The sequence below is a fragment of the Malaclemys terrapin genome, chromosome 1 (genome assembly GCF_027887155.1).
Source record: "Malaclemys terrapin pileata isolate rMalTer1 chromosome 1, rMalTer1.hap1, whole genome shotgun sequence".
Lineage (NCBI taxonomy): Eukaryota > Metazoa > Chordata > Testudines > Emydidae > Malaclemys > Malaclemys terrapin.
In genome coordinates this window covers 324,692,839-324,719,096 of record NC_071505.1, presented here as the reverse complement: position 1 = coordinate 324,719,096, position 26,258 = coordinate 324,692,839, and the positions used below count along the sequence as shown (strand labels likewise).

The 26,258-nt window shown below is 41.8% G+C and overlaps 1 protein-coding gene across 3 annotated transcripts in view; it reads right to left on the bottom strand.

Annotated features, from left to right (window-relative positions):
* SESN3 (sestrin 3) overlaps positions 1-26,258 on the bottom strand; it is an 82,410-nt gene that overhangs the window by 38,326 nt on the left and 17,826 nt on the right. The gene's annotated exons all lie outside the window — the stretch shown is intronic.

The window sequence follows — 26,258 nt, the reverse complement described above, 5'->3', positions numbered from 1 at the left end:
GATTAGATGCTGAAGGCCTTGACTTAGTTATCTTTAAAAGACTGTCTGCATGTTTTACAACTCGTTAACAGATGAGGCTAACATGCCATATCAGTTGGATTGATTTAGCAGTCCTTTATGTTGCTTGCTAATAGACTGCACAAAGTTTGGCCAATGACAGGACATTCAAAACAAAAACAAAAACCCACACTCAGAACTCTAACCTTGACTACTTTACATATCTATACAAGAACATGTGGCAATAGTGCTCAAACTTTTGACACAATACTTCAGAGCAACCAAACTGCCAGAATAGAGAGAAATACTGAACTCAAAAGAAATTCTTGCATGATACTAGACAGAAGATTGACGAGGCTGCACATGGGAGATGGTTCTCAACTCCATTTCCCTCAACATTGAATTTAATTATATAATGTTTGTTAAGGGCTTTGAAGATTAGAAATGCTCTGGAAGTGGCAAGTATTCTTACGAAAAAAGCTATTACCCACACATACAGCAACTAGAGTGATTTAAGAACTTGTACTAGAAAAGCTATGCCTCCACTCTTTGAGGAACAGATGACCTAATTGAGCTGTATCCAATTCCGAAGAGACAAGAGGATACAAGGCATACTAAAGCTAAGGAAGAGCCAGGCACCAAAAAGAACTAATGTCAAGTTTCTTCATGCAAAATGTATTTACTAGGGTTACCATTCGTCCGGATTCCCCCGGACATGTCCGGATTTTTGAGCTAAAAATAGCGTCCGGGGGGAATTTGTAAATGTCCGGACTCCCCCCCCCCCCCCCCCCCATACAGAGCGGGCACGGCCGGCCAGATGGTGCCACTTACATGGGGCTCTGACAGCCAGAGAGAGCCCCTCCTCCCCCCTGCAGCAGAGCTCACTCCCTCCCTCCCTGCAGTCGCAGATCGCTCCGGCAGTCTGGAGCTCCTCCCCCACTCCCCAGCGTGCTGGGACGAACGGCTCAGGCAGTTCCTGAGCAAGCTCACAGAGACCTTAGGCGAACCGAAGGCCAACAACAAGGGAGCCAGGGGGTCGGAGAAGGGGCAGGGAGGTTTTGGATGGGGCAGTCAAGAGACGGGGGGGGGGGTCTGAAGTTCGGGGGGGGCTTTCTGGGCGGGGGTGTGGATAAGATTTTGGGCAGTCAGGGTACAGGTAGGGGGTAGGGTCCTGGGGGGCAGTTGGAGGGGGGTCTTAGGAAGGGGCAGTTAGGGGATAAGGAACAGGGAGGCTTAGGTAGGGGGTGGGGTTCTGGAGGGCAGTTAGGAGCAGGGGTCCCAGGAGGGGGCAGTCAAGGGATAAGGAGCAAGGGGGGGGTTGGGAGTTCTGGGGGGGCTGTCAGGGGGCAGGAGTGGGGAGAGGGATCGGAGCAGTCAATGGGACAGGGAGCAGAGGGGTTTAGATGGGTCGGGAGTTCTGGGGGGGGGGGGGGCTGTCAGGGGGTGGGGAGTGGTTGGATGGGGTGTGGGAGTCCCAGAGGTCTTTCTGGGGGTTGGAGTGTGGATAAGGGTTGGAGCAGTCAGGGTACAGGTAGGGGGTAGGGTCCTAGGTGGCCAGTTAGGATGGGGGGAGGGTCTCAGGAGGGGGCAGTCAGGGGACAAGGAGTGGGGGGGAGGGTTGGGGGTTCTGTGGGGGACGGGGCTAGGGCAGGATGGGGGCGGGGCTCCTCCCGTCCTCTTTTTTGCTTGCTGAAATATGGTAACCCTATATTTACTACATACAGCAATAGGCAGTGTATTCCCCCCCACCCCCTCCAGAAAAGAACTGAACTAAGTTTTAAAGAAAACACGTGGGTCTCAATCCAGCTTTCACTGACTTACATGGTAGGTCTTTCCACTGATTTTAACAGGAGCTTGATCAAGTCCAAGATGGGTACGACCAAATGCTAACACAGTAAGAGATGAGTGAACTACATGGTCATCATCCACTCCTGTAACTTTCTGCACTCCTATTACTATGTGTCAATAAAGTGCCTGGGATTCTGTGTGCACATGTTACAATAGTACATCCCATTGACTGAAATTCACTAGCAGCTTAATTTTCATAAGAATGAATGAGTTGATTTATTGGTTCAATAATAATCAACTAATAGCCCCCCTAAATCACTAACCTTGGGAAAACAGTTTTAGCCTGTTAAATCAGTTCACATATACAAGGTGATGAAGATTTGCATGCAACTGCATAACTATGAACTATTGTATGCCTTGCAAACAACCATGAAGTTCTGAAATAAACAGATGCTCTACATCAAAATGTGTAGACAAGTTTCATTGCCAGATGCCAACCAAGTTTGAATGCTGGGAGAAAAAATAAACAAGGTCAGTCAGTCTTTGGTCTACAGATCTGCATTATTCCTTTCACCTCAAGTAAAAGGAGAAAAGATGCTTTCCAACAGCAGCATAAATACCTTGTCCTAAGACTTGTGCACCCCCTCAAAGTTACTGTTCATCAAATGGCTCATATCGATTCAACTACTTTCCTTTCAAAAGCATTAGTTCTTACCCTCCGAGGTACATGATTGCTGATTTCTATAGATATGTAATTACCCATTATTAGTGGCTGCTTTTAAGAAATTGACCATCCGCACCAGTACCAGATTTGCACTCAAAATATTTTGTTCATCTCACAATCAAGTTTCAGATGCACTCAACAATGCCATCAGAGAGGTGTTTGAGAAATACACTAATTTTGTAAATGAATTATGTGCACCATTTTGAGATTAGTTTAAACACTATTCTTTGCAACAGACTGCAGCATAGGGAAGTAAAAACACTAGAGGTTCATATTATTGTTACATTTCTGGGGAAAAAAAATCCCACCTATCTTGATTTTTCAGATGATCAGAAATAATGTCAGTGCCAATTATTCAGGAAAAGTTAAAACAAGAGCTTGATGATTTAGGGATTACATGGGAGTTATGTTCGTTACTTTGGCAGAGAAGTGACAATAGCTGAGGAAATGCTGTCACCCCTTCTGAAATAATCTGAGCTATTCACGTGAAAGCCAGTTGCAGGGAGACAGTTTAACAATTTACACCCAGTAAATTGCAGTAAAGTCCCAGGATAATTTACGATATTTATCAATCAAATTTGTTAATCCTGTGGAAAACAGAAGGGGTAAATACTTTATTTGTTTAATGGGATGTGGGCACATGCAAGTTGTTTTATTGTATTTTCTTACATATTTAACTTTGAGAACTGAGCACTGAAATACCCTTACGTAGAAAGTATGGAAATTTTTGATAATGAAAACAAATGTTTCCTAAAGTAACTACTAATTCCATAGTTAGAATTGTATTTGATTTGTTCTGTTTTGAAGTTATTTTAAAATCCTAATTTTGGGATAATCTTCATTTCAGAGGGGATAATTGGGATGGGGTCAGAGGATTAGTGATAATTCAAGCTTCTATTGGCAAGTAGGCTAATGCCTCCTAAAGGTTTGCCATGGGTCAGAGGATGAGCATAGTCCCTATAAAAAGTGCTCTAAATGGTCAGAGTAATACCACCTAGGTGACAACCACACTCCTGCCACTTGCTTTCTCATTGCAGAGGTGTTCCAAACAGGGAGTGAGGATGTGAAAGCTGAGTACCTGGTGCCTTAAAACCAGGCTGCTCAGTGGCCCTTTTGCCATGACAGGAGAAGGAAAACTCTCTCAAGATGGGAGATAAGTTTTTAGAGTCTGGGATAGCATCAATACTTTTATGGAGCCCTGGAGAGACAAGTGGAAATTGCAACACGCTCCTGAGAACCAACTGGCTGGTGTAATACCCCATGAAAGGAAGGGCAGCATATTTACTATAAACTAGCTTTGAGGATCCATCGTTTTTCGGATGGCAGGATCTACACGCTCCCCTTAAAAAATTGTGACCAAATGTCACACTGGTTAAGATGTATAAAGCACATTAAAACTAAATGCTAAACCATGTGACTCCAGACACAGCACACGTATGTGTATACAACAAACCTTGGATTAACTGTACATATAAACATGTTCATGAACGTTGCATCTTCCACTGAAACACACCTAGTGAAAGCAGCTTACCCGACAGAAATAAAGCTATTGGAGCAGAATCCTGGCAGGTTGATCAATTTAGCAACCTAAAGTGAGTTACCAAGTTCCAGCAAAGGGATCCAGAAACTACACAGAAGCTAGCAACTCTATAAAGAACGAGTTTCAAATAGGAAAAAAAGCATCTGGAAAGCTCTCCACCCTCCAAAAAGCTTTTGCAATATAGGATTAACAGCTGAATTTTAGTTGCTATTAAGTGCTTAGTTACCTAACTAACATCCATTCTGCTTCAAAAGATTTTCAACTACACAGACAAATTGAGAAATAAAAATACTAAAATTCTAGTTTGTAAGTCAACAAAATGGCTTCACATTACACTGGGTATTTCCTGTGTTTCTTTGGAGTCTTCCTCCCCTATAACATGGCAAAAGCTACAGAAAAATCTGAACTCTCAGTTTGCCAATATCAGGGATGTGCCAATATGTATTAGGCTGTGCAAAAGAATCTGGAGACAAATTACAATGAGAATGAGTCAAATAATTTTAGCCTGAGATGCCTGTTTGAGAAAACTGTACCTTTTTTGTTTGTTTGTTTGTTTTTAATCTAAACTTGAGGGGATATGTTGATTTTGACAAAAATTTTCTATGGAAAAAAGTCAAAACATTTTGTTTTGACAGTATTTTGATTCAATGTCTACACATTAAATATGTTTATATTTATACATTGATTATGTATACATTTTGTATAATAAGGATCAAAAGACAAAATGAAATTTTTTTTTTGGTTTGGGACTATTAAAATTATCTGGGAATTTTTGTTTTACAGGAAATTTCAGCATTTCATTTGGAATTGGAATGAAAAAATTTAGAAGTAAAATTCCAGTTCCTGACCAGCTCTAAATACAAACAATGAACTCTATTTCAATCTCAAATTGATGAAATAACAGAGGAGTTTGGACCATAAGAATTTTCCCTAGCTTATTAATAGCAGAGACAGCCATCTGCTAACCAGCTCATCAATAATCCCTCTAATTAGAAACCAAGGATATCACTAGATTGCTCTTACACCAGTATTATGATGAATGAAAAGATCTTGTAGCCTTCCCCATATAATTTCAGGCAGTCGTGCACTATACATCAGTAGCGGAGATTTCAAAATTCTTAATCTCATCAATTTGTATCCTAGAAAATAGTTTACAACCTAGCTCATCTTCATGAAGACAAAATCTTTGGTGAACAATAATTGTGTCTGATATAAACAAATGAAAGATAGGCTGTTTGGTTCTTTGTAAGCAGTGTAGTTGTAGCTGTGTCAGTCCCAAGATATTTGAGAAACAAGGTGGTTGAGGTAGTCATTAACATCCTGAACACAAGTAACCATAGAAAACTGTTCAGTCACTGGCAATTGGATAAATAAGCACCACGCTACATAACAGGGTAAAAACAAAACCAAATATCATACGGTTAGAAATAGATGACTTTCTGGTTCGGATTTTCCACTCCACAACCATCTCAGGGTCTCATTACATGGAGACCTGCATCTCTCTCCCCCTCACCCCTGGGGAGATGGCTCTTCAAAGCGTTTCTTTAGGTTGCTTAGCCATTTGGGGTTCCTAGTTTAGCTATGAACCAGGCATTATTCACACACTTCCTTCACAGGCAGAAGCATCCAGCTTGTTGTGGACTATCAGTAGTAAAAAGGGAGAAGGATAGAAAAATAGGTGTCATGGAGACAGAGGTAAGGCACAGCTGACATTTATCTTGTCAGACCTTTCACACATTGGATTTTTGAGTAAAGGATACAGCAATCAAAAACCCAGCGCATTCCAAGTTAGTTCTCATTAAGATATCAATAGCTCAGGACTGCCAAGGTCAGCTTCCTTTTCCTAGGCTTATTATCCTCAGAAAAACATAGCTGCTTATAGAAAACCATGATCAAGGCCTTCCAATATATGCTGATCTGATACTGTACATAACATTGGCATAGAACAGTGAAATTACACACTGGACCATACGAATATTTGCTACTGCATCTTTCCTTGAGAACCAGGCTCCATGGTGTCAAAGATTAGCTCCGCCTCCTTCAGAGAGGCATGCAATGGTGAGCATTCTGAGTATGTTCAAGAGGTTCCTGCAGCCTTAAAAGGGGAGCCTGTGTAACAATCTCCCTCTCCCCACATTGTTTTGACTAGGGAGGGAGGATTCATGCTACAGACTGTATTCAAAGGACAGCTTCCATGATGCAAGATTTTAAGTAACCGACTCCTGCATCAGTAACATTAATATAGGACTTAAAACTACATTTATGTTGAGTTCTTAATTGGAGATTGAACTGGTAAAGAGGAATTCCTGGATTCTAATCCTAGTTCTGACATTAGCTGTGGGGGGCTTCAGCAAGTACTTATGTTATTTCCCTTCTATAAAACAGAGGTAATCACTAGCAGGATTTTTTAGGAAGAGTACTTAAGAGTTTTAGAGCACTTAATCATTATGTATTAAGGTATAAAATAGTTTCATTCTGCAAGTTACACCACATGATCAGAGGTTCCTTCGTGCTTGCTAAATAATCTAGCATGCACATTGCCAAAACTAGATCCAAAGACTGTCCGGCATGTAGTTTCAAAATTTATTTTTAGTAACTACAACAGGGAGGGTGTCTGCTGTCAGATGCCAAGTGTTGAGTAGACAGTGAAGTATGGCAACTGTTTCCAACTACTGTATCGCCCAGACTGACAAAGTAAAGGGGGACGGGGTGGCAGGAGGCACAGCATCATTCCGAAGCTTTATACTGCCCAAGGGATCACCCCCTTATGTCAAAAGTATTCCATAGTGGCCAGTTCTTCCAGCTCTGTAGCCCTATGGACTGGTGTAAAGAGGCTAGAACGACAGGGAGAATCTGGCCCACCAACTCCTCTCCACCACCAACTCCTCTGCCCTTCCTACACATTACCAACCACAATGTAATCATCCATATATTAAATAGCACTGGTCTGAATACAGACCCCTTCCCCACACAAAGCACCCCACAATTAATCTGTCCCCACTCTGAGGAGCAGCTTTCTACTATGACTTTTGCTTGTGAGGAACTTTATGAAAGATTCATAAACATGTGTCTACCTAAAATTTTATCAAGTTTTTCAAAGAAAAAACCAAACAGGTGACCTAGTAAAGTCCCCTCTCCCCTACCTGTCCCTCAAAAGTTGCACTGGTCTGACCTTATCAAGTTATACTCCTCTTTCTAAGATGCATAAATCTGCCTACTACTTAAGTAATGCTTACCCATCTAATTCCTAGGATGTCCCTTGGCACTTTAAGACAATATAATAGAACCTCAATTTTACAAACCACCAGTTATATGAAGCATTTTCCTTCCATTGGCGGGGTGCATAACAAAAGTGATATCAGTTAAGAACAAGTCAACATCTCTTCACATTCTGATGTCTTCAGTGCACTGGAAATCACTTTGCAGTAGTTTGAAGGACAACAAAATGATGTGGTGCATCATAATGCAATTTATGCACTGCAACTATTGTAATTTTGAGATGTTAGTTTTTATGAATTGTGATTTTATGAACTCCTCAGTTCCCAATTAGTTTGTAAAGCAGGTGTCCTATTGTATATTAGCAACCTCATTAATAGCTTTCCAGTCTTCAGGAGATAGCGGTTTAAGAATATACAAAAATTTGCTGATGTCCACTATTTCACACTTTACATCCTTTAGAAAACACCAGATAAAATACTATCCCGCCACCACTTTACTTCATTTGAGTTTCTGTTGCTTTGTAACTTCTTCACAAAGTTCAGTCTCTGTCAAGGCCATATGCCAATCTAACATAAGACGTGCCTCTGAAACAGGAAATTCCCCATAATCCTCTACTGTATAGGACATGGACAATTTATAGAATTCTCTACTAGTTCACCATCCTCTAGTTCCCCCCCTTTCATATCTAGCTTATTTCAAGCATATTATTTTGTGTATTCTGATGTTTCTGCCTCTGTTCTTTGTATATACTTTTTTTTAATTTTCAATTTCCTCCCGACTGACACTGCCTGTGTTCCAGTCTTGGTATTTTTGAGGTTTTCCAGTTTGAGAATGCTTTTAACCTTAAATCCATGCATTTCTTTACTTAACCAAGCACATTTAATTTGTTTTCCCAACTCAGAAGCATCCAAACTATATGTTCTTCTATTGCAGTTTTCTTAAATAGCCTGTAAGAAGCCGATTCTTCAGTTCATATGTATTTTTAAACTTTGCTCTTCAGTATGCGATGAGACACTTTCAGAGTTTTAAGGATGTGCCTTTTTAAAAATTTGTCAGAGTGACTTCCTCACCATGTCATGTTCAGTTATTGAATCAAGCCAATCTGTACTGCTATCACTGTACCGCACTGGAGCTCCTACATCCATGCTCTGCATTGACCCCTTCTTGCTACTTAATGGGGCACTCCACTAAGGGAAAGAAGTCAACTGTGTCTGAAAATTTCATAACTATTATTATTTCATAATATATAAAACTGACAAGATGATCATCACTTAAGAGTGGAAGAATAAAGTTTTGCTGTTTATTTACTTTGTGCATTTGACACTCTACAGTCAGTCATTTTCACTGTGTTCCCTTATACAGTTTTTTTTTTTTCTGGTTGAAAAGACCCTTAAACACCAACAGGGGAGTATTAAAAGCACTTATTTTTATATACATTATTTTAAAAGGTGCTTTATGAAAAAAAAGTTTTGTTTTTAATATCAAATTGACCATGCCCCTTTTAACACATCCCTTCAAAGCACTAAGACAAGCAGCTATAAAAACAAATCTTGTGTGGTATCAATAAAATGCTCCTCCAAGCCTTGCCCAAGTGATGAAATTCAGCCAAGCTCATACTGCAGTAGTTAAAACTCCTCATTATCCTATCATCAGATTTAACAGCTTCCCATACTCAAATTCTTGCCTGAGAGATTCACAGTATGCACCTACAATTAGTATTTATTACTTGAGGTTTGTGACTAGATACACTTCATCTTTTCTTTTGATGGGCCGATCTTTTCATACTGTCTCTTATCAACACAATCCTTTACCTCATTGACATTTTAACCTTCTTTATAGTTTATACCCAGGGCTCTAGCTAAAGTCATTTTATAATGTACTCAACACTGCAGCACTTGAAGGCATAAAAAAAAAAGTTACTACCACCATGATATGGTCACAAACTATGGGTTGCCAAAACTAGATCCAAAGACTGTCCAGCATGTAGTTTCAAAATTTATTTTTAGTAACTACAACAGGGAGGGTGTCTGCTGTCAGATGCAGAGTGTTGAGTAGACAGCGAAGTATGGCAACTGTTTCCAACTATTGTACTGGCCAGACTGACAAAGTAAAGGGGGACAGGGTGGCAGGAGGCACAGCATCATTCTGAAGCTGTATACTGTCCAAGGGATCTCAAGTTTAGCCCAGTTGGACTCTCAAGAGGTCAAACACTACAGCTCTGCCATTTTGGGGGGAAAAATTATACTTTAGTGCTAATAGAATAGCTAGTATTATTGGCCCCAGTTAAAACCCCAATAGCATGAATTAACTTCTACACTTCTATTATTCTTGCTATCAGATGCTAGGGCTGTGTCTACACTACAAGCGCTACAGCAGCAAAGCTGCAGGCATGCCACTGTAGTGCTAAAGTATAGGCTCTTCCTACATCAATGAATGCTAATTTTTCTGTTGATGTAGGTAATCCTCCTCCCTGAGTGGCGGTAGTTAGATTGACAGAAGAACTCTTCCATTGACCTAGCCACATCTATGCCAGCGGTTAGGTTGGCCTAACTATGGCACTCTGGGATAAAAAAAGTCACACCCCTGAATGGCGTAGCTACGTTAATCTACATTTTAAAATGTTGACCACTCCAAATATTTCCCAATTCTTTGCTCTTGGATCCTGACAGCACCAATGCCTACTTATCCTGACTGTGATCATACCTTCTGGTCTTCAGTAAGACTAGACTAGACATCAAAGTGGTCTTAAAATCATAGCAATTTAGCATGCTTCAGTTTTACCAGTTTTTTTCCCCCACAATCCATGCTCTTACCTTCCCATGAAAAGGCCAGAACTATGCCTTACTTTGCCCCCAAGGAGGCTAGTATATTAGTTTTTAAACAAGATGGTAAAGAAGGAATGAAAGAAGTTATATGAGCAGTCATTTAGTAACAGTTTGTGACTAATAAACAGACTATATCTATGGGGAAATACCAAAAACAAACCAACAAGCAAAATTGCCCAAAAGCTGAATGTACAGAACATGTGCAAGAGTATATTAAAGCTTGATTTGAAAGCATAATTCTGAATCTGGCAGAGATTTTCTTGGGTGTATGTGACAGTATTCTATTTGTGGGAGGGTGTGGAAACACAGTGGAAGGGTCAATTATTCGTTTAACTGCAGAACCGGAAAACCCAACTGTAACTCAAACCATAACTTCATGGGTGGATTAAATTTCTGACGTGATCAGCATTTTTGGACTGTGGCAGCAGTTCTGGAAGCATCCAATTTATTGAGTCAAAACTGTTCAACATTTTCGGAAAGGTCAGTAATTACTAGGTTATTTGAAGCTATGAAATAGTCCTTGTTCATTAGAAGGAAAACCTTTCTTGCTTTTGCATGACAGTTTGATACTTTTGCTTTTACAGTGAAACTCTTCTTTTGGCTATAAGAAAAATCTCTCTCTCAACTAAGTGTTTCATTTTTATTACAAGTAACACTTGTTTAATATCTGGCTCGAAAACTATGAGTCAAGACAAGAGAAAGAAGAGAGGAGCCATGGAAAGAGAGGCAGAAACATCAGCGTACACAAAATAATATGCTTACAACAAAAAAAGGCAGATAATGTTATGAAGTTCTGAAGTTTCCTAATTTAAGAAATGCAGACTCATAGAAATGTAGGGCTGGAAGGGACCTTTTGAGGTCATGTACTCCAGACCCTTGCACTGAGGCAGGCCCAAGTATATCTATACCAGTGACACTCAGGCCTCAGGGGTTCAGGAGCCAAAATAGCAATCAACATTACCCAAGAGAGCCACAGTCATGTGAATTCATTGTTTCATTTACTATTTTAATATACACATACACTCACATTTGGTTATTCTGACCAAGCATTATTAATTTTACCAACTTCAATTGGTTAACATAGTTAAAGCATCCTCATTGGTTAATAATTAAATCAGTGTTTTATTATGTGCTGCAAAGAACTGCAGGTAGGATTGCCACCCTTCTATCTAATTGCTGGTAACCAACCCCCCAAGTTCCCTTCTCCCCCTCTCCTCCCCCAGGCCCCTGCACCTGCACTGCCTCTCCCCTACTCCTCCAATACCCAGCCAATGTCAATTGCGCCTCTCCCCTCCTCCCTCCCATTGCTCACCAGATCATCTCAAGGAGCCTGCCTGCAGGTAAGAGGCAGCCCCAGCTGAGCAGGGGCTCGCATGGGTTAATGATCAGCGCCTCCCCCCCCCCACCCCGTGGTAACTGCACTTTTGGTTCTGGTGCCATTTAGGGTTTCCAGGTCCTTGAAAACCGGGCACCCGGCAACCGTAAATGACACCCAGACACAGAAGCCAAAATCCAGACTGTCCAGGTAAAACCCGGACAGATGGAGCATGAGATACATTAAAAAGCCACTTGCACCTCCCCAGCCTCAATCTGAGTATCACTGATCTAGACTATTCCTGGCAGATGTTTGTCTAACCTGTTCTTCAAAACCTCCAAATGATGGGGATTCCACAACCTCCACTGGAAGCCTATTCCAGAGCTGAATTACCCCTACAGTCAAAGATTTTCCCAACATATAATGTAAATCTCCCTTGCTTCAGATGAATTCTTGTTCTACCTTCAGTGACATGGAGAACAATTGAACACTGTTCTCTTTATAAGAGCCCTTAACATATTTGATCATCATCATCAGTAGTCCCCCTCATCCCACCCCATACATAGACGTCGACTCCGTGGGTGCTCCAGATTAGTGGGTGCTCTGTGCTCAAGTTCCCCTCACCCCCCGCCCCACCTCCTCAACCCCCTGAGCATGCCGTGTCCCCGCTCCTCCGCCTACCTCCCAGCGTTTCCTGCCAGGCCTCTGTCAAACAGCTGTTTGGCAGTGTTAGCATATTCCGTGTGGGGAGGGAGGAGCGGGAATGTGGCGTGCTCAGGGCAGGAAGCGGGGAAGAGGCAGGGCTGAGGCGGGGATTTGGGAAGGAGCTGGAATATCGGCAGGGAGCGGGATGAAGTTGGAGCGGGGACTCTTGGGAAGGGGTTGGAATGGGGGCAGGGCCTCACAGAAGGCGTGGAGTGGGGCAAGGGGGGGTGTCGAGCACCCACAGGAAAGAGCGGAAGTCGGCACCTATGCCTCCACACACATAGGCCAAGCTTTCTAAACCTTTATAATTTTTGTTGCTCTCCTCTGGACTCTCTCTAGTTTGTCCATGTTTTTCCTAAAGTGAGGGGCCTAGAACTTAACATTATTCCAGCTGAGGCCTCACCTTGCTGAGTAGAACAGGACAGTTACCTCCCGTGTCTTACATATGACACTCTTGTTAATACACGCCAGAATATTAACAATATGGTGCACTTGCAAAAAAAAGGCTAACTCATATTCAATTTGTGATTCACTTATAACTTCCAGATCCTTTTCAGCAGTACTACTGCCTAGCCAGTTACTCCCCATTTTGTAATTGGGCATTTGATTTTTCCTTCTTGAGTGTAGTATTTTGCACTTGTCTTGACTGAATTTCATCTTGTTGATTTCAGACCATTTCTCCAATTTGTTAAGGTCATTTTAAATCAGGGATTCTCAAACTGGGGGTCAGGACCCCTCAGGGGGTTGCAAGGTTATAACATCGGGGGTTGCGGGATGTCACTCTCCACCCCAAACCCCGCTTTGCCTCCAGCATTTATAATGATGTTAAATATATTAAAAAAGTATTTTTAGTGTATAAGGCGGGGGTCGCACTCAGAGGCTTGCTGTGTGAAAGGGGTCACCAGTACAAAAGTCTTGAGAACCCCTGTTTTAAATTCTAATCCTGTCGCACAAAGTGCTTGCAACTCCTCCCTGTGTGGTATCACCTGCAAATTTTATAAACATACTCTTCACTTCATTATTAAAGTCAATAATGAAAACACTGAATACAACAGAGTCCACTTACTAGCAACCTCTGCATTGCCAACAAAAAGTTTCTCTTATCTAACAGTTGCCAATAAGCAAAAGACCAGTGTGTGAGGCTTCAGCCATGGAAGACATATCCCACCACTTCATTCCCTGGCTGCAGCCCCACAAACCTGCTTGTAGCTGGGTAGGGTTACCACTTCTGAAATGCAAAAACCCTGAATCTCCTCCCCACAAGGCAAGCCCGCTGCAAACCCAACTCCCACACCACAAGGCAACTCTGTGAAACCCTCCCCCCCCACACACACACCAACAGCCACTAATAGTATCTAAAGAGATAATACAGATAAAAGCTTGATAACATCACATGCCTCCTCACTCTTGCATGACTCGAACCTTCACGCGCACACATGTACAGTGTGGTTGCGTGCTGGTGGGCAGACAGCGGCTGTATTTTCAACAGTTTTGATCTGTTATCGCTTAAACTGCGAAGTGGGAACACTGCAGCATCTTTAGCTGGACACAGAAACTTAACATTAGGTATCCCAGTGTATTGTGATAATAATGCAAAGCTTTAGACCCAGGTAGAAAAACTCAGACTGTTTTTCTGGCAACTGGCAACTCCATAAAAATACTGGCCAGGTGGTAACCTGATGTCCAGGGACTTTCTTAAATACAAGTTCCATAAACAGCATGCCGTTGCCAATATCTGAAACCCCTTAATATTAAAGTTAATGGGATTGGTTCCTGGCTAAGTATTGTTCTGAACCAGAAGTTAATACCAGGGTTGTGCTATCAAGCAGCATTTGCTGTAGAACCAGACCCAGGGCAGACCCTCGCAGGACCCCACTAAATATGTCCTCCCAGTTTGACAGCAACGTACTGATAACTACTCTGAGTACAGTCTTTTAACCAATTATGCATCCAATTTATAGTAATGTTCCATACAGACCACATTTCCCTAGTTTGCTTATGACTACTTTTCTACTTGTGTTAGAGAAATACAAAATGATGCACATTAAGAACATTTTTATATAAAATTTTTAAGCAACTAAAGTCCTGGAGCTTTTTATCTCCTTTCACACACGCACACCTCAAATTATAATCCATTTGCAGTAAGTTCACACAGGAACATATTGTGACATTACATGCATAAAAGTAAAAAGTGCAGAACATACACCAAAAGCACACACCAATAGGACCTTCTTTAAGAGGTCCTATTTTCACAGAAAGCGTCCTTAATAGAATAAAAAGAAATTAGCATACATGATGTAAAGCAGAATGTTTTCTGAATGCAGAAGAATGTTTTTCAAACTTTTCAATTTTGCATGAGTACCTTTTTAAAGCAGTCTGATTCCTATAGTAAATTCTTATAGTTCGTGACCTATCAAATTCACAGCCATGAAAAACCCATCATGGACTCTGAAATCTGGTCCACCCTCGTAAAATCTAGTCTTTTGTGTGCTTTTACCCTATACTATACAGATTTCACGGAGAGAGCAGCATTTCTCAAATTGGGGGTCCTGACCCAAAAGGGAGTTGCAGGGGGGGGTCACAAGGCTATTTTAGGGGGGTTGCAGTATTGCCATCCTTACTTCTGCGCTACCTTCGAGCTGAGTGGCTGGAGAACGGCATCTGTTGGCCAGGCGCCAGCTCTGAAGGCAGCACCCCACCAGCAGCAGCGCAGAAGTAAGGGTAACAATACCATACCATGCCACCCTTACTTCTTCACTGCTGCCTTCAGAGCTAGGCGGCTGGAGAGTGGTGGCACTTAACTGAGAGCCCAGCTCTGCAGGTGACAGGGCAGAAAGGTGGCAATACCATACCACGCCATCTTTACTTCTGTGCTGCTGCTGGCGGCGGCTCTGCCTTCAGAGCTGGGCTCCTGGCCAGCAGCTGCCACTCTCCAGCTGCCCAGCTCTGAAGGGTATCTATCAGTACTGCAACCCTCCCTACAATAACCTTGCAACCTCCCCTCCTCCCAGCTTCTTTTTGGGTCGGGACCCCTACAATTACAACACCATGAAATTTCAGATTTAAATAGCTAAAACAATGAAATTTACAATTTTTAAAATCCTATGACCAAAATGGACCCTGAATTTGGTAGGGTCCTTCTTGTAGTTATTAGATATTAGATTAGAACGGCAAGTATGAGTGTTCAGAGCTGACTATTAAAGAAAACTATGTCTGGATTCTCTAGTTTATATATTGTAATCCTGAAGATTTTATTATTTACTGATGGAACTTTAGGCACTTTGGCAATGAAATGTGTTGGCCTTCTCACCCTTTTTGCCTTCCTCTTCAGCTTGGGACACAGTCACTTGCAGGTTTAAACTAGTGTAAATGGTGAATTCTATGTAACTTGAAGTCTTTAACCATGATTTGACAACTTCAGTAACTCAGCCAGAGGTTAGGGGTCTATTATAGGAGTGGGTGAGTGAGGTTCTGGGGCCTGCAATGTGCAGGAGGTCAGACTAGATGATCATGATGGTCCTTTCTGACCTTAAAATCTATGTCAGATCATCTCCTCAATAATCCTCTTTCAGTCCATGCTACACTGAGTACTCCATGGGAGACAACCATGACAAAATTCATACTACAGAAGCATCATCTAGGTCTCAATGATAAAGAAAGAGGCACCTGCATATGTGCATTCATGGATGACTGATGTTTTATTATTCACCAACCTTGGATTCAGTATGGATCAGAGACCAAGATCTTTGTTTGATACCCTGACTCCCCAAGAAAAATAGACAAAATATATCAATGGAATAGTGACTAAATGTCTTGGTTTGGGTCCCCATCTTACACAAGATTTTTACCTATATGGGTGGGGGGGGGGGTTTGGGGGGGGGGGGAATTAATGGTGTAATTATGCTAAAAATAGGTTTGTGAAAGCAATTATCTGTAGAAATTGCGAAGAATTTTCAACTGACTCCCCTTTCTATATTATTCTTGGTTCTCTTACGCGTGTACGTAGCTTCTATCGAAATACACTCCTTTCAGCTATAATGGAATAAGGAATACATTATCATCCTAACTTAATGCTGTTGCTCTCGGTCAGAGTTGTCCAGAGTCTACATTTGCAGAGCCTTGAAACAGATTCTTTCTTGACAATATTTCCTGTACGACTTCCCTAAGCCACCATAGCAAAACTGTTCAAAAAGAAATAAATGAGTGTGTCAAGAAAACATGTACTTTACATTAAAAAACCTCAAGTAGTAACATACTTATCTCTCCCCGCCCCTGCAAATCCCTTTTATCCATCACCAGCTATTTCAACATGGAATATTCGATTTCACAAATTGAGGCCATTGTGACACACTGTACCTCAAAATAGCACTCTGGAACGCCCATATTCACCACTGTGATATGATTAGGATATGTTTGTACAAAGTATGCCTTGTGAGGTATCATTTGAGAAGTCATGATCTGTTGAACATTATCCTGTTGAATGATATGTGTTACCATGGTATGTGAAGTTATGAAGTTTTGCTATGTGTGCGCATGTGTTACCGAAATATGTTTTGAGTCTGGGAGACATCCACAGCCGGCTTTTTCGTGGCAACAATGGAGCAACTAATACCCCCAAGACAGTTTTACATTAGGATTAACTGGCCACTTGTTGATGGCCCATTAAGGAGAATTTACTCTCCCAGTGGGCCCCTCCCGAAGTACATAGACAATGGAGATTGCTTAACCCAGTGACTCAGCCTGGGACATAGAACATGTGATTTCTGACTCCATGTTTGAGACTATCTTTCCATGCCCATCGATTGGGGGTGAGGGAGGGGGTTATAAATTGGAGTGTTTGACAACAGCCTGGAGCCTCCCCCACGTACTCTAATGACAACAAGAACATTTGGAAGAAAATATTTTGAACTTGGGAGACTGGTCCCAGGCTGAGCAAAAAATTCAGCCTGTGTATTAAGAACTGTGAACAGCTTACAATGCTAGCAGTAAGGTGAGCAAAACTTCTTGATTCAAATCTTGCTTAGTCTGAACATTCAGAATGCGATTTTATTTCTTATGTAACCAACTCTGACCTCTCTGCCTAACACATATAATCGCTTAAAATTTTTCTGTAGTTAAACTTATTTTAATGTTTTATCCTTACCAGTGAGTTTGTCTAAAGTGCTTGAGGAATCTGCTCAGATTACAAAGGCTGGTGCATGTCCACTATCCTTTGCACAAGGGGTGAACTAATTAATGGGCTTGCTTTGTTTAATAGAAGGTCTTGAGCAGTGTAAAATGGTATATTTCTTGGGTGACGGGCATGAGGGTTAGAGGGGTTTGCCAGTGTCTCTCCATGTACAATTCATGCGTGTCTTAGAACAGTGGTTCTCAACCAGGGGTTTGCATAGCCCTGGGTGTATGCAGAGGTCTTCCAGGGGATACATCAACTCATCTATATATTTGCCTAGTTTTACAACATGCTACAGAAAAAGTACTAGCAAAGTTAGCACAAACTAAAATTTCATATAGACAATGACTTGTTTATACTGCTCTATGCAGTATACATTTCAGTGCAAGTACAATATTCATATTCTAGTTGATTGATTTTATAATTATATGTAAAAAATGAGAAAAGCAGCAATTTTTCAGGAATAGCGTGCTGTGATACTTCTGTATTTTTATGTCTGATTTGGTAAGCAAGTAGTTTAAGTGAGGTGAAACTTGAGGGTATGTAAGACAAATCAGACTCCTGAAAGGGGTACAGTGGTCTGGAAAGGCTGAGAGCTACTGTCTTAGGGTACGTCTACATTTACCGGAGGGTCCGGCGGCAGGCAATCGATGTTCTGGGATCGATTTATCGCGTCTGGTTTAGACGCAATAAAATCGATCCCGGAAGTGCTCGCCGTCGACGCCGGTACTCCAGCTCGGTGAGAGGAGTACGCGGCATCGACGGGGGAGCCTCCCTGCCGCGTCTAGACCCGCGGTAAGTTTGGACTAAGGTACTTCGAATTCAGCTATGTTATTAACATAGCTGAATTTGCATACCTTAGTCCGAAGTGGGGGCTTAGTGGGGACCAGGCCTTAGACAGCATTCATGCAACTTAGCTGGGTGTCTCCCTGCATATTGTTGGTTGAGTGAGCACAGCACCCAGAGGAGTTTGCTGCGTGCCACCAACACAGCATTGTGAGAGACAGCCCAGACTTGAGAGTTAAGGGGGTACAGCGGTCCCACAGTTCCAGGTTGTATCCCAGGGGTCCGTCACCGCCATGGCCTGTTCTGCCTACAAATTCTGCTTTAACTTTTTTAAGTGTGGTCAACTAAATTAATCTTTCTACAGTGTCCAGAACTACAGTAGCTAAGCACGGAACTTAATGAGCTGGATTCATTTGACATAACTCCATCAAGTCAACTTTGCAAATTCTTGATAATAGGGAGAACAAACATTTGATACAATCCAGGTTCCGCTTTATTTGTTCATTAACATGCCTGAATTAACATCTGAACAAAAGTCTGACAGCAGTCCCAGTACAATAAAGTGAGTCCATTTTTAAATATGGATATTAATTAAAAAAGCTAAAGAACTATCAGGTATACTGCTAGCCACAGAAGTATAACTGTTAGATACAAAAAACCTGGGGGTGGAGGGGAGGGGAAGGATCATCTAATTCATCTCTCAACTTGACAAGATTGCTCATGATAAGTGCTTTGTCAAGTCTATAATACAAGCAATGTTATGAGTACCCTATGAGGGCTGCAAAGTTGAGTGGCATTCACCCATCCTGCAAACAAAATGGAATCTTCCTAGTATAAGACTACTTCCTATGACATAAGATTTTAAAAATATTTCCAATACTCTAATCAAAAATTAAAATACCCAACAATAATTATTAAAAAGCACTGAATGTCAAGAGACATCATAAACCTCACCGATTTTAAGAAAGCACTTGACAGCCTTCACTGCAATTCACTCTGGATCATCTTTAGGTGTTATAGTATGTCAACAAAAAAGGAACATCAGGGCTTTATATCAAGGTGTAATTTGCAGTAAAAGTAAATGCAGAATTGAGTGAATGGTTAAACAGACAATGGTATCAAATAAGGGTGTATCTTTGCACCTCTCCTGTTTGGCATCACCATTGACTTTCTTATGGGGAAAAAGTGCACATGGATATGACAGACAATACATGGCTTAACAATACTTATGAAGCTGAACTAATATGCAAGTGGAGAACAAAGGACTGTCCAGAATTGCAAAACAGATGGGGTTAATTAGTTATGAAAAAAACAAATCTCCCCGCCCAAATAATTTGCAGGCATCCAGATGAGGTTATAGGGAATAGCCAGCATGAATTTGTCAAGAACGTATGTCAAACCAACCCTATTTCCTTCCTTGATAAGGACTAGTTGACGGGAGGAAGCAGTAGATGTGATATATCTTGAATACAGTAAGGCTTTGACATAGTCCCACATTACAGTCTCATAAGCAAACTAGAGTCTAGATTAAATTATTATAAAATGGGTGCACAACAGATTGAAAGACCATACTCAAAGAGCAGTTATCAATGGTTCGCTGTCATACTGGGAGGGAGTATTTAGCGGTGTGTGTGCGCGCGCTGGGTGGGGGGGGGAAAAAAAAAAAAAAAAAAAAAAATCGGTCGTCAGTTCTGGGTCCAGTACTATTCAATATATTCATTCACTCCATTATCCAAGTTGTTAAGAGTATGCTTATAAAATGTGTAGATGACACTACGATGGGAAGGGTTACAAGTACTTTGGAGGACAGAATTAGATTTCAAACCTATTTTGAAAAATTGGTCTGAAATCAACAAGATGAAATTCAATAAAGACAAATGCAAATACTTCACTTAAGAAGGGGGAAAAAATTCAAATCAAATGCCCAACTGCAAAATGGGGAATAACTGGCTAAGTGGTACTACCGCTGAAAAGGATCTGGAGATTATAGTAATCACAAATTGCATACAAGTTAACAATATGATACAGCTGTGAAAAAATGCCAAATATCATTCTGGAGTATATTAACAGGAGTGTTGTACCTAAGACACAGGAGGTAACTGCCCCACTCTACTCTGTACTGGCGAGTCCTCATCTGAAGTACTGTGTCCAATTCTGGATGTCACGTTTTAGGAAAGATGTGGATACAGTGGAGGAAGTCCAAGAGAGCAACACAAGTGATAAGGTTTTAGAAAACCTGATCTATGAGCAAAGATTTTATAAGCTGGGCACGTTTACTCTTGAGAAAAGATGACTGAGAGGGGAACCTGATAGCCCTTAACATATTTGAAGACTGCTGTTATAAAGAGGATGGTGATCAATTGTTCTCCATGTCTTCTGAAGGTAGGACAAGCAGTAATGTTCTTAATCTGCAGCAAGGGAGATTTAGCTTAGATATTAGGAAAAACTTCCAAGGGAGATGTGGAAAACCCATCATTGGAGATTTTTAAGAACAGGTTGGATAAATACCTGTCAGGAATGATCTAGGTTTACTTGGTCCTGCCACAGCACAAAGGGATGGCCTTGATGACTTCAAGGTCCCTTCCAACCCTACATTTCTATGATTTGATGACTGCTCATTGAATTTCCCTGGTTTGGAGCCAAGAGATCCACAACCAAAGGTAGAGAGATGGGCAGTCAAATTCAGCGTTGATGTAGATCTGGGTACCTGTACTGCCGTGGCTATATATGTACTCTGAGGGTTAAGACTGCCTTGTCTCTTTTTAGCTTCCTGATTACACTTGGAATTCAAGGAATTGGAAGGAACACATACAGAGGATGACAATCAGGGAAACAGACAGACATCTGTCATGGAACCTGGGCTGTAACCTGCCCTAGAGCAGAATTTCCTGAATTTATTGTTCAGGTTCGTTGCCAAGAGGTCTATAATAGAGTATCTCCAATAACAGAAAATCCCTTGCAGAATCGGCTTCTTTACTGACCGCTCCTGATGATCTGCTGAGGGACCTCAAAACAAGTGTTTCTCACAACTGGGAAGTGAAATCTCTCTCTTTATGAGGAAGCCCCACAATTGGATCATCTTTTGATACAGCTGAGTCAACCTTATACCAGCCTTCTTGTTTAGATGATACACAGCAGTGGTGTGGTCAGTAAGAACCTGAATCACCCAATTTCGGATCACAGTAATCAAAAGTCTTGCTGGCCCAACAAATGGATTGATGCTTTAATCATTTACCTGGAGGAAAGCCTCCTGTGGTGTCCAAAGTGGCCCCAGATGGGCACCCCAACCCATAGAGAGAACACTTGTTATAATAGTTACTGTTGGCTCTGGTGGAAAGAAAGAAACCATTCTGCAGATATTCTAGGAATCTATCCACTAATTCAGGGACTGAAGAGCTCGTGCAGATAGACATTATCTGGACTTGCTGAGGTGTGTGTTTGGACAACATACTGAATGAAGCCAGACTTAGACATCTGATGTGAAGTCTGGCATGCTGAGTCACATACATGTACAAGCCATATATCCCGAAAGCTGGATGCAAGAAAGCACTGTTGTCCTTGGGTCAGACATGAGGCTTTTTTACAGGAGGCTATGAACTGAATGTGTCCATAGGGAGGTAAGCCTTTGCGTACTACTGAGATCCACTCTTATAAAATGTATCCGTTGTGATTAGCCCCAGTGGAGAGAACAAATCTCTCATGACAAGATGTTGTTTTGGACGTGAAGCTTCAACGATCCTCAAACTAACCAACCATCTAGATATTTCCCTATCTGAACTCTAGAACGAAGCAGATGTATCGCTATTACTATCATACACTTTAATGCCTTGGGGCTGAGGACGAGCTGGAGGGTAGTACTGTGTACTGGTAGTGCATGTTGCCAACCACACATTCAAGATACTTCTACATTGCCATATGTAATTAAGCATCCTGCAACTCGAGGGCAGCATGTCAATCTCCCAGAAAGAGATAAACGGATGCAAGGGTGATGATTCTGACCTTGATTTTCAGGATTAATTTGTTTAGTTTTCTTAAATCCAGAATGGGTCATAGACCATCTCTTTTGGGAGATCAGGAAGAAGTGAGAATAGAAGCTTTTCCCTTTGTGTTGGGAAGGCATTTCTTCTATTGCTCCCAATTCCAAATTCCTGAAGTAAGACAGCTGTGAGAGACAGATCCCTGAAAAGGGACAGGAAATGTGGGTTGGGAAAGGAACAGGATGACATCCCTCCTTTACTGTGCTGCACATCTACCGGTATTTGTCTGATGCAGTCTGTCCATGCCCTGAAAAATTGCCTCTCTTTTCACAAAGGGAGGTTCTAAATCCAGAAAAGGAGAGATGGTTGGTGTGCTGTGCTCAATCACAATGTCAAACTGACTGCTTCAAAGTCACCAAAGTCTAGTGAGAAGGACATGCTATAGAGAAGATGCTGCTGGGCAGTGTCTCCTTCTACAGGCATCCTGAGCTCTCAGCTAGTAATAGGACAGCCTATATAGTAATTGAGACTCAAACTGTTTTCTCTATTACTGGAGCATGAGACTCCCAATGAAAGTAAAGTCACACAGGAATCTTAATATGCTTATGGCATCATCAGTCTTTTAATAAAAAGTTTGGAGCCTTCAAACAGAAGGCATTCTATTGTGGTTTGCCACTCTTTAAGAATGCCTGAGGCCTGCAATCACAAAGAGTGCCTCATCGAGATGGCTGTAGCCACAGAGCATAAAGCAGTGTCCAAGACACATATCCTTCAGTGGTGTCCTTCAGAGACTGAAGCCAAGAACTGTTCCTTGTATTCCTCAGGCAGTTTAACCACAAACTTTGCACCTGCTGACCATTTACATATATTTGAACAAGAGTGCCTAATAATCTGACATCTTCATTTGCAGGTGGGGGTGGTATAGGCCTTCCTACCATATAAAAGAAGTCTCATGTACTCCTGTCCTTTGAGGTAGTCTTACCCCAAGGCGATCTTAAGAGCTTATTCACTATCATGACCACCAGAGTCTGGGACACCATGGGTGAAGAAAATCAAGTTTCTGCAGGGTAACTTGATACTGTCTCTTCACATATTTAGCATGTGGAATAGAGGCCAGGGTTGGCTAAAAGGTCTCAGCAGGGTCTAAAAGGACCTTATTAATGGGAAGGGAAACCCTTCCTGGAGTTGGACGTTGCAGAATATCCACAAGTGTGTGTGGATTGTCTTGCATGCCTTCTGCTTTCATTCCTAGCAATGTGGTCACCCTCTTCACAAGACCTTGAAAGACTTTGAAGTCTTCAGAAGGACACGACATACGACTCTGGAGTTATGGCCTCATTTGGGGAAAGGTATTTGTTAGTTCTTCCCAAGATGCCTCTGTGGGTTCCAAAACTGGAGGATGCTGTCAAACTGCAGGAAGATCTTCTCTAACAGACACAGTTGCTGGAGAAGGTGACTTTCTCCTGGATCGTGTGGCTGATGGAGATGTGGATGTTCTGGTAGCAGTCCAACGTGGGTAGTCCAGTCTCTGTACTGTCCATGGTAGTGCGTAGCACACAAGCACATTTCCAAATAATGTTACTGCTCTATAGAACAGGTGTGAATGTCTCTAGAGTGTGACCTGTAAGGAAACCTGAAACACCTTGCAGGACAGAGAGGTCTAGCATGCTCGGAGTCTGAAGAAAAAGAAATAGCTTTCTTCAAAGAATGTAGGCGCAGTTCCTGCAGGTGTTGGTGGAAGTCTTGGGCACAGGCGGTACCAATGACAAAGACGTATCCATTGGAACCAGTGGAAGCAGTTGAGGCAGATGGACGGCACAGGGATGAGTCAATGTCACCAATGCTGCTTGGAGCACCAACAACGCAGGCAGAACTGATGGTGCCATGGAAATAAGTAGTGCTGACATGGTTGAAGCTACAGTAACTGGTACCAGCAAATGAAGAAAGCGAGTCAAGGAGAGCGAGACAAAAGAAAGTCCATTGTGTCAACAGTATAAATATCAGAGGCAAGTGTTCTTCCGATAATATCAGTGGTACCATACATAATGGCATTAGGGTTGAAAATCTCTGTGGCAGAGGAAGTAAAAGAACTAATTTCAACAGCCCTGCCAGAGAGTCACTGCTGGCAAGTGTCTGTGTTTGTGACTTTGGCCCTGGAGGATTTTTTAAGAGGATCTGCCCTTCAAGGACAAAAAAATGAGACTGATGTCTGAGAATCTCAGAGAACGAAGGCAGCATCAAAGGAAACTGGAGAGCAAGATGAACATTCTTCTCCCCCAGTTTCTGTTTTGGGGCTGGAGCAGCCAGAGGGGCATTCCTCATGGAAGAGGTCTCCATCCTTTCATGAACAAGGTCATGTTCTGAAGAGTTTCTAAATTAATGTACTTTAAGTCCCTTTGCTTTTTCATTCTTGTCAGAAGAGAGGTACAAATGGGACATTTATCCTCCACGTATCCCTTGCCCAAACAAATCAGTTAACTTTTGTGCCTATCCCTCACAGAAGGAACTGAGAGGGAGGTGATGGACATGCTCCCATGCACTGCCTGCTGGTACAGCTGGCAAAAGTCTCCGACTCATGTGCCTACATACACCTACAGTGAAATGTACATGTACACTATCACTCAAATAGAGAACAGTCATGTAAAATATGAAAGTCTAGAGGTGGTACAGACAGATGTCTAAATGCCTTGGGAACCTATTCTATTAAACATATAACACGTGCTTGGATTGGTCAGAGTTGACGTTTGCTTTATCTCTAAAATTATCCAGACAAGACGACGGAAATATCTGGGACATATATTAAGAATGAAGCCAGAGCACCTGCCATTGGCAGCTAGAGGAACATGTAAAAGAGGACAACTGAAAGAATCCCTCTGAACAGTACAAGAGGATAAAAACTTTCGGATTTAGCATAGATGACATCTAAAGCGAGACCCAGGATAGACCGGGATGACAGAGCTTTGTTTATGCCTTAAGTGACATTTGACAGGGTGGGAAGGATCAGAATCAAAAGTTCAGGTTTTTTAATGTCTCTACTTGCATCTAATCATTTGTTTCAAGGTACTTTAACAAAGCAGAAATAAATGAATTTCACAACATCAAGTAGCAAACAGCACTAAAGGCACATACTAAACAACACTCTAAATTATGACTCTGATTAAGTCAGATATTGTGTTCAATGCACATCTACGATGCTCAGGTCAGGTATAGTTTGTTTGCTCCAGAAGTAAGCAAAACAAATATTTATGATTATGTCCAGATTGTTTTTCTGCTTTTATGTACATTCATGTGTGTTCAACTTTTTTGGCAGTAACATTTCAATGACAAACTGCAGTTCTAATCTGAAAAATGATTAAAGTTAGAAAAGTGCCATTTTTCTGAAGAGATCTGTTCACTACAAGGGTTCAAAGTCATACCCCTTCATTTACTGACAGTTTTACTATACACCTCTACCTCGATATACACCTCTGCCCTCGGGAGCCAAAAAAAAAAAAAAAAATCCTTACCACGTTATAGGTGAAACCGCGTTATATTGAACTTGCTTTGATCCACCAGAGTGCGCAGCCCCACCCCCCCCCGGAGCACTGCTTTACCGCGTTATATCCGAATTCATGTTATATCGGGTCGCATTATATCTAGGTAGAGGTGTATTTTACTATAGTTAGCATCTCAAAGCCCAAAACAGCCAAGAAGAGGGATCTGAGTTCTAGTCCTTTTCCTGAATCGTCAATTGTTTACCAAGTTCCAGGTGCGGTGGAACAATTTTTATAGTTGGGGTGCTAAAAGCCACTGAATAAAAATATAAACCCTGTATCTGATAGAAGCCAGGGGTGTTGCCACACCTTCAGCACCCATAGTTCCAGCACTCCTGCCAAGTTCCAATTATGTCCATGCAACCCTCTGAAGATGAGAAGGTTGCACACGTGTCCTAGAGGGCCTAATCTGACCCACAAAGTGTTTTACTGGTTGATGATCGAAGGAAAGAACATAGCATGACCGTCAAGGGCTTAAGTCTGAAGGGCTGGAAGTTAGACCCCTTATTTGTAAAATGAGCATATTGAAAGGCAGATGTAAAAGAATGGAAGGTAAGACTGTATAATCCAAGATCATACAGTGAAGTGATTGGTTAATTGTACCTATGATATTTGCAGCTATGAAGTTTGCTAGTGTAGACACAGCACTGTTATGGCTCTTGCTTCCGACCATAGTTCT